This window comes from Rutidosis leptorrhynchoides, chromosome 1, assembly GCF_046630445.1.
Source record: "Rutidosis leptorrhynchoides isolate AG116_Rl617_1_P2 chromosome 1, CSIRO_AGI_Rlap_v1, whole genome shotgun sequence".
Taxonomy (NCBI): Eukaryota; Viridiplantae; Streptophyta; class Magnoliopsida; order Asterales; family Asteraceae; genus Rutidosis; species Rutidosis leptorrhynchoides.
Genome location: NC_092333.1, coordinates 2,161,088 through 2,171,414, shown reverse-complemented (window position 1 = coordinate 2,171,414; position 10,327 = coordinate 2,161,088). Strand labels below are relative to the sequence as shown.

The 10,327-nt window shown below is 29.2% G+C and overlaps 1 pseudogene; it reads left to right on the top strand.

Annotated features, from left to right (window-relative positions):
• The first annotated feature begins 8,578 nt into the window (after nucleotides 1-8,578).
• Nucleotides 8,579-10,008, top strand: LOC139855335 (SKP1-like protein 1B; annotated as a pseudogene).
• The last annotated feature ends 319 nt before the right edge of the window (nucleotides 10,009-10,327 follow it).

Sequence of the window (10,327 nt, the reverse complement as noted above, 5' to 3'; positions counted from 1 at the left end):
ATACCAGCAGCAAATGCTCCAGCTCGAATTGAAATTCCAAAAGCTGGCAATAATGTCACTCTTGAGTCTTTGCCACGCCAGAAACGTGGGAGACCAATTGGTTCAAAAGATAAAAATTCTCGAAAAAGAAAATAAGATGATAATGAGGTAAAAGAACGTGTTCAAGAAGAACCACAAATCAATATTCCTTCTGCAGAGGATATTGACGATGTAAATACATAAATTTCAATAAATTATGCAATATTATGGAACCGAAACAAAATGACAAATATTGATTTTTCATATAATCTTGAAATGACATTATGAATAAAGATGATGATCTGGAACCAAAATCTGTCATTGCATATCAAAATAGACCTGATTGGACTCAATGGAAAGGAGCAATACGAGCTGAATTAGAATTGTTCAATAAAAGAAAAGTTTTCGGATCAATTGTTATCACTTTTAAAGATGTGAAACGTATGAGATAAAAAAATGAATTTTTATCCGAAAAAGAAATGAGAAAAAATGAAGTTACAAGGTAAAGCTAGACTTGTAACTCAAGATTTCTCTCAAAGACCATGAATGGATTATGAGAAAAACTTATTCTCCTGTTATGGATGCAATTACTTTTAGATACTTAATCAGCTTAACAGTTTCTAAAAAAAATTAGAAATGCATCTCATGGATGTTATTACTACTTATTTAAATGAATCACTTGATAGTGATATATACATGAATATCCATGAAGGGTTTAAGGTATCAGAAGCATCTAATGCAAAACCCAAAGAAATGTATTCTATTGAATCACAAAGATTTTTATATGGTTTGATACAATAGTATAACTAATTAAGTGAATACTTAATAAGAAAAATGGTATACAAATAATCTTATTTGAACATGTGTTCTTATTAAGAAAACAACATCCAGATATGTGATCATAGCCGTTTATGTCGATGATCTTAACATCATAGGTACAAATAAAGTGATCCATGAAGCCATTCAACTTCTAAAGAAAGAATTTGAAATGAAAGATCTCGGAAAAACCAAGTATTGCCTTGGTTTGCAGATTGAGCATATGCCTAATGGTTTACTTGTACATCAAACAACTTATACAGAAAAGATTTTAAAACGTTTCAATATGGACAAGGCAAAACCATTAAGTACTCCTATGGTTGTTAGATCACTTAATGTTGATACTGATCCATTTCGTCTATGTGAAGATCATGAAGATATTCTAGGACCAGAAGTACCATATCTTAGTGCAATTGGAGCTCTTATGTATCTTATAAATTGCACAAGACCTAACATTTCTTTTGCAGTTAATTTGTTGGCAAGGTTCAGCTCAGCTCCTACCAAAAGACACTGGAATGGGATCAAACACATATTTCGATACCTTCGAGGAACTACTGATTTAGGATTATTTTATTCTAATGAATCAAAACAAGATTTAGTTGGTTATGCAGATGCAGGTTATTTATCCGATCCACATAAAGCTAAATCTCAAACTGGATATGTATTCTAAAATGGAGGTACCGCAATTTCATGGCGTTCTCAAAAACAAACACTTGTTGCAACATCATCAAATCATACTGAAGTGATTGCATTACATGAAGCTACTCGGGAATATTTTTGGTTGAGATCAATGACACAACTCATTACTGATTCTTGTGGACTAGAACGCGATAAAAGTCCAACAACTATCTATGAAGATAATGCAGCTTGCATAGCACAAATGAAAGAAGGGTATATCAAAAGTGACCGAACAAAAAACATACCTCCTAGATTCTTCTCATACACTCAAGATCTCATTAAGAACAACCAGATTGAAATGAGATATGTTCAATCCAGTAAAAACTCTACTGATCTTTTCACCAAAGCACTTCCAACTGCTATTTTCAGAACGCATGTTCACAATATTGGCATGAGGCATGTTAAAAGGGTGTAACAGCTCAGTGATGTCTACTTGAGGGGGAGTTAACTCATGCTGCACTCTTTTTCCCTTAGCTAAATTTTTTTCCCACTGGGTTTTCTTTAGCAAGATTTTTAACGAGGCAGTACTAGTTGATCTCTAATGAAACAAAAATTGTCATCCAAGGGGGAGTGTTATAATACAAGCCACAAAGTCATGGATGATCAATTTCACCTTACTTATTACCCATGCTTGTCGTTGAAATCATGGATGGTGTATTTAAATAATGAAAGGCTATATGTGTTATTGTAGGTATACTATTTCCTCAAAGACTTTGGTGAATCTGCCAAACAAATTGTCTACTAAATATTACAATTTAGCCATCATGTATTACTATAAAAGGACCATCATGTTTGCTCATTAAATGATCGAAGTAGCACAATTTCTTCAATCTATACTTCTTATAGTATACTTTATCTTTTGTTATAAAAATATAATTACAAGTCTACAACTATAGATTAGGCCATTAAGGGTAGTTATAAACTACTAGAATTATAACAATATTCATTAAATTAAAAAAAAAAATACAAACTACTTTGAAAAAAGTACTTAAAAATTTTTTAAAAAATACAGATAAACTAAAAATATTAAAAAAAAGATAACATAAAGAAACACTAATTTATATGTCGAAATGAAGTTGAAAGATTCCATATATGCTCGACTAAATCATCGGTAAGTTGGTTGTGCTATGGTTGGTTGTGCTATGTCCTATCCCTTATTTCTTTTCGGATATTGTCTTGATCTCGTCCTCTGTTCCTTACCCATTGTGCACGATTCTCCCTTTCCTCAGTTATAAATCTTACTTCCCATTTTTTTGAACGGCAAACTTGCATCAGTATATCATTTATTTCAACGACACTCATCATTTGCACACACGCACACGTTTGGGAGAAAACCCGAATCGCATTGCAGGAACCCAATGCTTTAATCATCCCGAGAGGCAGGCGGACCGGGTTTGAATCCTGAATGGATCTGGGAGAAAACCCCCCTGAGGTCAATCTGGATATCCATATTTCAGAAAGATTAATTAATAGAATGGGCATAACGAGGCTCGAACCCATAACCTAACCCCCGACCCCAACACAAGGTGAAGGCGATGCCGTTGAAGTAATGCTTCGTTGGCTTTTACTTCCAATTTACATAGCGCAAAGTCATTTCTAAACCCTAAACCCTAAATCTAAATCCTAATTACTAAACACTAATTATTAAACCCTAAATACTATTTTTCATTAATTAAAAGTTATTTTTATCTTTTTTTCTTAACACACATCTGGTGCATGAACAACAGCTAACATGCATCAGATGTATGTTAACGAGCTTTTTTTCAATTTTTTTTTCTGAATCTATACAATGAAAATGGATACTATAACAACCCTCATATTTCCATACCTGAATTGACTAATTTGACTATAGGGTTGTTATCCATACGTAATATATAATTAAATTTGACATTGATCAAATATTTATTTTTAGTCGACACTTTTTGTTAACTAAAGTTTACACTAATTATACAAAATAACTTTAGTTAATATTAATATTAATGCGTATTATATTTAAAACTATATGAAACATAATTATTAATTAAATGATAAGTTATTTTAATCATTATATATATATATATATATATATATATATATATATATATATATATATATATATATATATATATATATATATATATATAGTTTATAAAAAAGAGATTTTTTTTATAAATTAAATAATGAGCCCATGAATTTTGACTAAATATTTTCAAAAACAAAATCTTATTAAAAATATTTTTAACATGTTTTTATTTTTTTGTCAAAATTGGCACCTTTATTTTATTTATATTTTTTCTTTTCACCAATCATTTTTTTTCTATAAATACCCACTTTCATTTCATAAAAACTTGTATCAAATCTTTGGAAAAACTCTCTCACAAACTTTGGAAAGTACTTGAGGTATTTTCCATATTTTTTATCGAATTGCTTTTATTTTTTTATATTCTTTAAAAATTTGAATTTAATATATATAAATTATTTTTACATGTTATAATTAGTATTATAAGTATTATGATGTATAAAAATAATTTTGATAATTTATGGAATATTATTTATAATTAAATATGAATTATGTAGTATTTAAACATAAAAACAATATAAAATTTGTAATAAAATACTAAACAGTAATAAAAATAATTATAATTTTTTTTTGAGATTATTATACTTTTATAAACAAGCAAAAATTATAAAAATTAAATAAATGGGAAGATTAGTATTTAAAAAGAATTTACTTTTGCATTATTCTAAACCGAGAGAAATAATAAAGAAAATACAAAATAAATACAAACGTGTATTAAATATTTTTATAAAATTTTTATATGATTAGTAGCATCACTAGATACTTTAAAAAAATATAAAAATTAATTTTAAATTATTTTTCCTATTTATTTAATTATAGGCCGATTACAATGGTTAAATAATTAGAAAACATTAAATAAATAATATTTTGACATAAAATTTGATTTAATAATTTTTATAACATTTTTACATAATATAGAACATGTAAAAAAATAAAATTATTTATTTATGTCAATTTAATCTTTATTACCTAATTAAATTTGATTAATATAAACCGAGTATATATATAAAGAAAAGTGGGAAATAAATACAAAAACTTGATAAAATTATTTCTATAAAATATCCTACTGAATTGTATAATTAACTAAGTTTATAAAAATTATAAATATAATATTTAATGAATTAATATTCGAATTAACATATATTAGTATGATTTTCGATTAACATAAGTATATTACATATACTAAATTAATATTATTATTATAACTTACGGTTAACAACTAAGTATACTATATAATAAAGTATAATGCTTATAATGTAAGTTAATAACAATACATTATTAATAAACACTTATTTTATAACTATACTAATTTAATAATAATAACTTATAGTATATAATATAAGATAATCAAATTGTTAATACATTAATAAATATAATATAACATATATAATAACATATAAACCTAAAGTGAAGGTTAATCAAAGATAACGTACAATTCATGTGAACTTCATCGCTACTCACGGTCGTAAGTGAATGATGTCTAGGTTGCCATTTATGGGTAAGCTTGTGGATCTTGAATGCCATGACTTAGATTCTGGTCAAGAGTCCTGGGCCCCCAGTTACATCTGGTCATTCCTGACTTATTTGATAGCAACGAAGTTTGAGTAAAGTTATACAACGTCTTGCTAAAGATTAACCCGAACTTTCTAAAATTGGAAAATTACTATAAGTGGAAACTTTTCATAAATAGTAACCTTCCGAAAATGAAAATTCTTTAGTGAACCATTACTATCAATATAGTACTATATACTATTGTCTGTTAGGAAATGTCTGATCATACGTTCTATCTCTAGGTTGAGATCTCGGTCACGTCCTTCCGTTCAATTCTTTCGTGGAATACTCTTTTGTGCTACTAAGGTGAACTTTATAGCCCCACTTTTTACTGTTTCATAACTATTTTATAACTTTTGGGGTGAGACACATGCTTGCTTTATAACTGTTTTACGCTTAGACACAAGTACTAAATTGTTAACTATGATGTCATGCTTTGATTCATGCTAAATCCCTACCGTAATATCGTTAATTGCTATGTTTAAATGCAAACTTAATTATTGTGAGTAGGCCTATTGAGAGTAACGTCTCTAACCATTCAACCGTTGGTCTTTGGTTACATAATAATGATTCCACGACACTGACAGTACAAGGTGTCATAGGGTAAACTTGTTTAGTAGCGATATTACAAAATGCAGCAACACTTTTAGATTGATATTTCTATATCAATCAACTTTAAACTAAATCTTGTGGTCTAAAACTTTGGATATTATTATTAAACCTGTGAATTTCACTCAACCTTTTTGGTTGACACTTTAAGCATGTTTTGTCTCAGGTGATGGTTGAGCTAGCTGTTTGCAACTTTGTGATGATAGATTTGATGCTTGCATGGAGTCCACATCGCATATTATATTTTAGTTCATAAACATTTATTTTATGTTTTAATAATAATGTAAACATGTATTACTGTTTCCGCTGTTTTATTAACAAAGGTTTTATTTAAAAAGTCTTATATAGAGTCGTTCTCGTTTATACAACTGTGTTATGATATGATTGGTCACAATTACCCCTGGTCCATTTTGGAGGGTGTGACAGATACCATCATTTTTTAATTAGAGCTTTAGAACTAAAGATATAAAAATCACAAAATCACTTATCCCCTTATCCCAAAAATTGTTTAGCGCTGGATCATTTCCATATATATATATATATATATATATATATATATATATATATATATATATATATATATATATATATATATATATATATATATATATATATATATATATATATATATATATATATATATATATATATATATATATATATATATATATATATATATATATATATATGGGCATGATCAATGGGGAAGTAACCAATCGGGGGGAAGCGGGGGGAAGCAAATTTTTTTTTTCATCTTTTTTGGAATTTTTTTCCCGGCATCAAGATCACACGAAAATATGAACATTTAGAAAAGACACTTCGTGATGAATGTTATTATTTAGGCGGGAAAACAATCGACAAAATAACATTCAAGATAATATTGTTCGTGAAGAATATGAACGTTTTTTTTTTATGTTTTGTGAAGTAAAATTTAGCCCGATTTAGAGTTTAGGGTTTAGGGTTTAGGGTTTAGGGTTTGGTGTTTTGGGTTTATTCCATAAACCCAAAACACCAAACCCTAAACCCTAAACCCTAAACTCTAAACCGTTCATGCTAAAAACTCAATCTAAATCCTAAATCTAAACCCTAAACCCTAAATTTCTAAACCCTAATAACTAAACCCTATAAACCCTAATATCTGAACCCTAATAGCTAAAACCTCAACATACGCTCGAAAATCACGATAATTGCTATATTTTACTTCTTCGAGCATTTTCCCGCCAAAATAAAAACATTTATCACAAAGTGTCTTTATTAAATGTTCATATTTTCATCTCATCTATAATGTTCGTGAACAAAGTTTTTTCAAAAAACGAAAAAAAAAGTTTTTGCTTCCCCCCGCTTCCCCCCAATTGGTTACTTCCCTCTTGATCCTACCACTATATATATATATATATATATATATATATATATATATATATATATATATATATATATATATATATATATATATATATATATATATAACTTAAACACTTATGTATAAAAAAATTTCATTTGTTAAAACTATATATATTTTGAGTTTAAATTCATATTAATACATTAAATTTTGATTTTAATTGATTTTGGGTGTGTTTCGATGAAAGTAGCTGGAGCTGGAGCTTATGAGATGGAGCTGTAGCTGGAGCTTATTTTTTAAGCTGGTAGCTGGAGCTTATTATTTTTTATAAGTGTTTGGTAAACTAGCTGGAGCTTATTTTTCAATTCATAAGCTCTACTTTTTTTCATAAGCTACTGAAAGTAGCTTATTTTTCCAGAGTTTATGATTTTCATAAGCTCTACTTTTTTGGTCTACCAAACGAAGCTTATGATTTAGAGCTTATTAAAATCATAAGCTCAAACTCCTATAAGTTCCCATAAGCTCCAAGAAGCTCGTCACCCAAACACACCCAGACATCTTAATCTAATTTTGGCTCATCAATCAACTTTACTTAATTAAATAGATTGTAGAAAATTAGATTTAATAAAAATAAAAATGAGTAATCCATGATTCGGGAGTAGGGGTGTTCATCGGTTCGGTTTTCGGTTTGTTCGGTTTATTCAGTTCGGTGTATTCGGTTTTGAAATTGTTTTGGGCAAAACCGAAAATCGAACCGAAAACCGAATTCAAAGTTAAAACCGAACCGAACCGAAAACCGAATTAGAATTCGGATTCGGTTCGGTTTTCTATTAAAACCGGATATTATGAATAAATTTAGAACGATGGTAGTTTAATTGTGGTGTTACTGATGTCTTAGTTATTTATATCCTAAAACAATGAATCACTATTAAATTACTAAGAATTTGATGATTTATTAATATTTACGGTTTAATTACGACGTTTAAAGCTAATGTTATTAAGAAAAAAGAACATAATAATTTGAATAACATAATTATAATGTGAGCTACCAATTCATCATATGGGTGAGAACATAATTTATTGATGGGATCCTAAATTATAATGACATTAAAACATAAATATACGAATTAATTATATAAAAATTTTGAATTCGGTTTTGAATTTGGTTTTCGGTTAAATCAAATTCATAATATTCAAAACCGAAAACCGAACCGAAAACCGAATTCAAATTCGGTTTTGGTTTGACTCGATCCAAAAACCGTTTTTCAAATTCGATTTGGTTTTTTTCCGGTTTGGTTTCGGTTTGGTTTTCGGGTTCCACGGTTTCAAACCAAATACTGACCACCCCTATTCGGGAGAATCAGGGAGTTTTACAACATTGTGGAGCAATATATATTAGTAATCAATTTTCACAATCCCAAAGGTTCGTAATTCAGTTCCCTTCAATAACTAGGGTTATCAGATATTATATTCCCCAAATTCCGCCCGATCTTGCCACCACAATCACCATGTCATCATCATCATCCAAAATTATTGTTCTCCAAAGTTTCCGATGGAGAAACCTTTGAGGTTGAAGAATCGGTGGCGTTAGAGTCACAAACAATCAAGCATATGATTGAAGACGATTGCGCTGATACTAGCATTCCCATTCCTAATGTTACAAGCAAGATCTTATCAAAAGTTATCGAGTACTGTAAAAAAACATGTTGAATCACTCAAGAACGACGATAAAACAGCCGAGGAAGATCTCAAATCCTTCGATGCTGATTTTGTTAAAGTTGATCAAGGAACTCTTTTTGATCTTATTTTGGTTCGATCTCTTTTCTCTTTGATAGTATTATATTTATTTACTATATACTGTTTTTATTTTATCTAAATTTAATTTATTACTCCGTATTTAATAATTTATAATAATAATAATTTATTACTGTATAATTATGTTTAGAAAGAAAGAATCGCAGTAGAACACTATATGAAGTAGTATTACAGATTATTTACAGCTACTAGTGGAGGAAAATTTGAACACTACTTCTGGTATGACGTTTGATTATAATTAATTGTTTTGATAATTGTTCATTTGTGTTATGTATTCATCTTCAAACTCCCACACATAATATCTTAATCTTTTTGCTGCTTAGATGCGTGTCATTTGGATTTAAACAACAATGCTTAGATACTTGATGTTTTTTGTGGATTATCATACAGAAATCAAAGAACCAAAATAAAGTATCAAAGATGCAGTAACCAAAATAAAGTATCAAAGATGCAGTAATCAGGGTGTTTTGTGGTCGTTGAAGGTGGTCATGTCACTTTTAGTAATCATAATCAAATCAAATATCAATCAAATTCAAATTCAAATAATTGATTATAACAACACGTAATATGGGAGATAGTGTTCAAGTTTGTTTTTGAAAAAAAGATTGTAATGTGACTCAGAGAAAGACAGTCAGATGTTATACTTGGTCATATTGTTTTACTCGTGTTAACGTGTTTAGTGGCTGTTTTCAGACTAACTTGCAATGGACTTTCTTTACACTGTCTTGCTTTATAGGCTGAGAGAAATCGATGATATTACTTACATGTACAAGTCGTTTAAGCTGTTTTTTAATCATTAAAACATGTTTATAATTTGTGGTTGGAACTTTTAATCGGCTATTGATATGGTCTGAAACACTGGTCATGTTTATTGAGCGTGCTAGAATGGTATTATAGGTGTTACATTTGTTTATTATCTGGTACATAAGTGATTTGTTGTTTATCTCAGGCTGCAAACTATTTGAACATTAAGAGCTTATTGGATTTGACCTGTCAAATGGTGGCTGACATGATCAAGGGAAAGACTCCTGAAGAGATTCGCAAGACTTTCAACATCAAGAATGACTTCACCCCTGAAGAGGAAGAAGAAGTACGCAGGGAGAATGCATGGGCTTTTGAGTAAAACTTGGTACCCATACTCTACCTAGTAGAGTATTATAAAACGAACAAAGTATCCGTGTAATGTTAAGGGGGTTTTGGTAGGAAAACCAACCTTGAACATGTAATGAATGCTTTTGCTTTGTTATCTGTATTGCGTTGGTGGTTGAATCTTTTCATTTATTTATTTAATATGGATAACTGCAAACCATTTTTTTTTTTTTGTTATCATGTGTGCTGGCAGTGAATGTTAGCCCAACATTATTAGGCCATATGTTCTTGTATTTGGGCTGAGCCCATGTTATTATGTTAGGGTTATGTCTTATATATGATTGTATTGTATT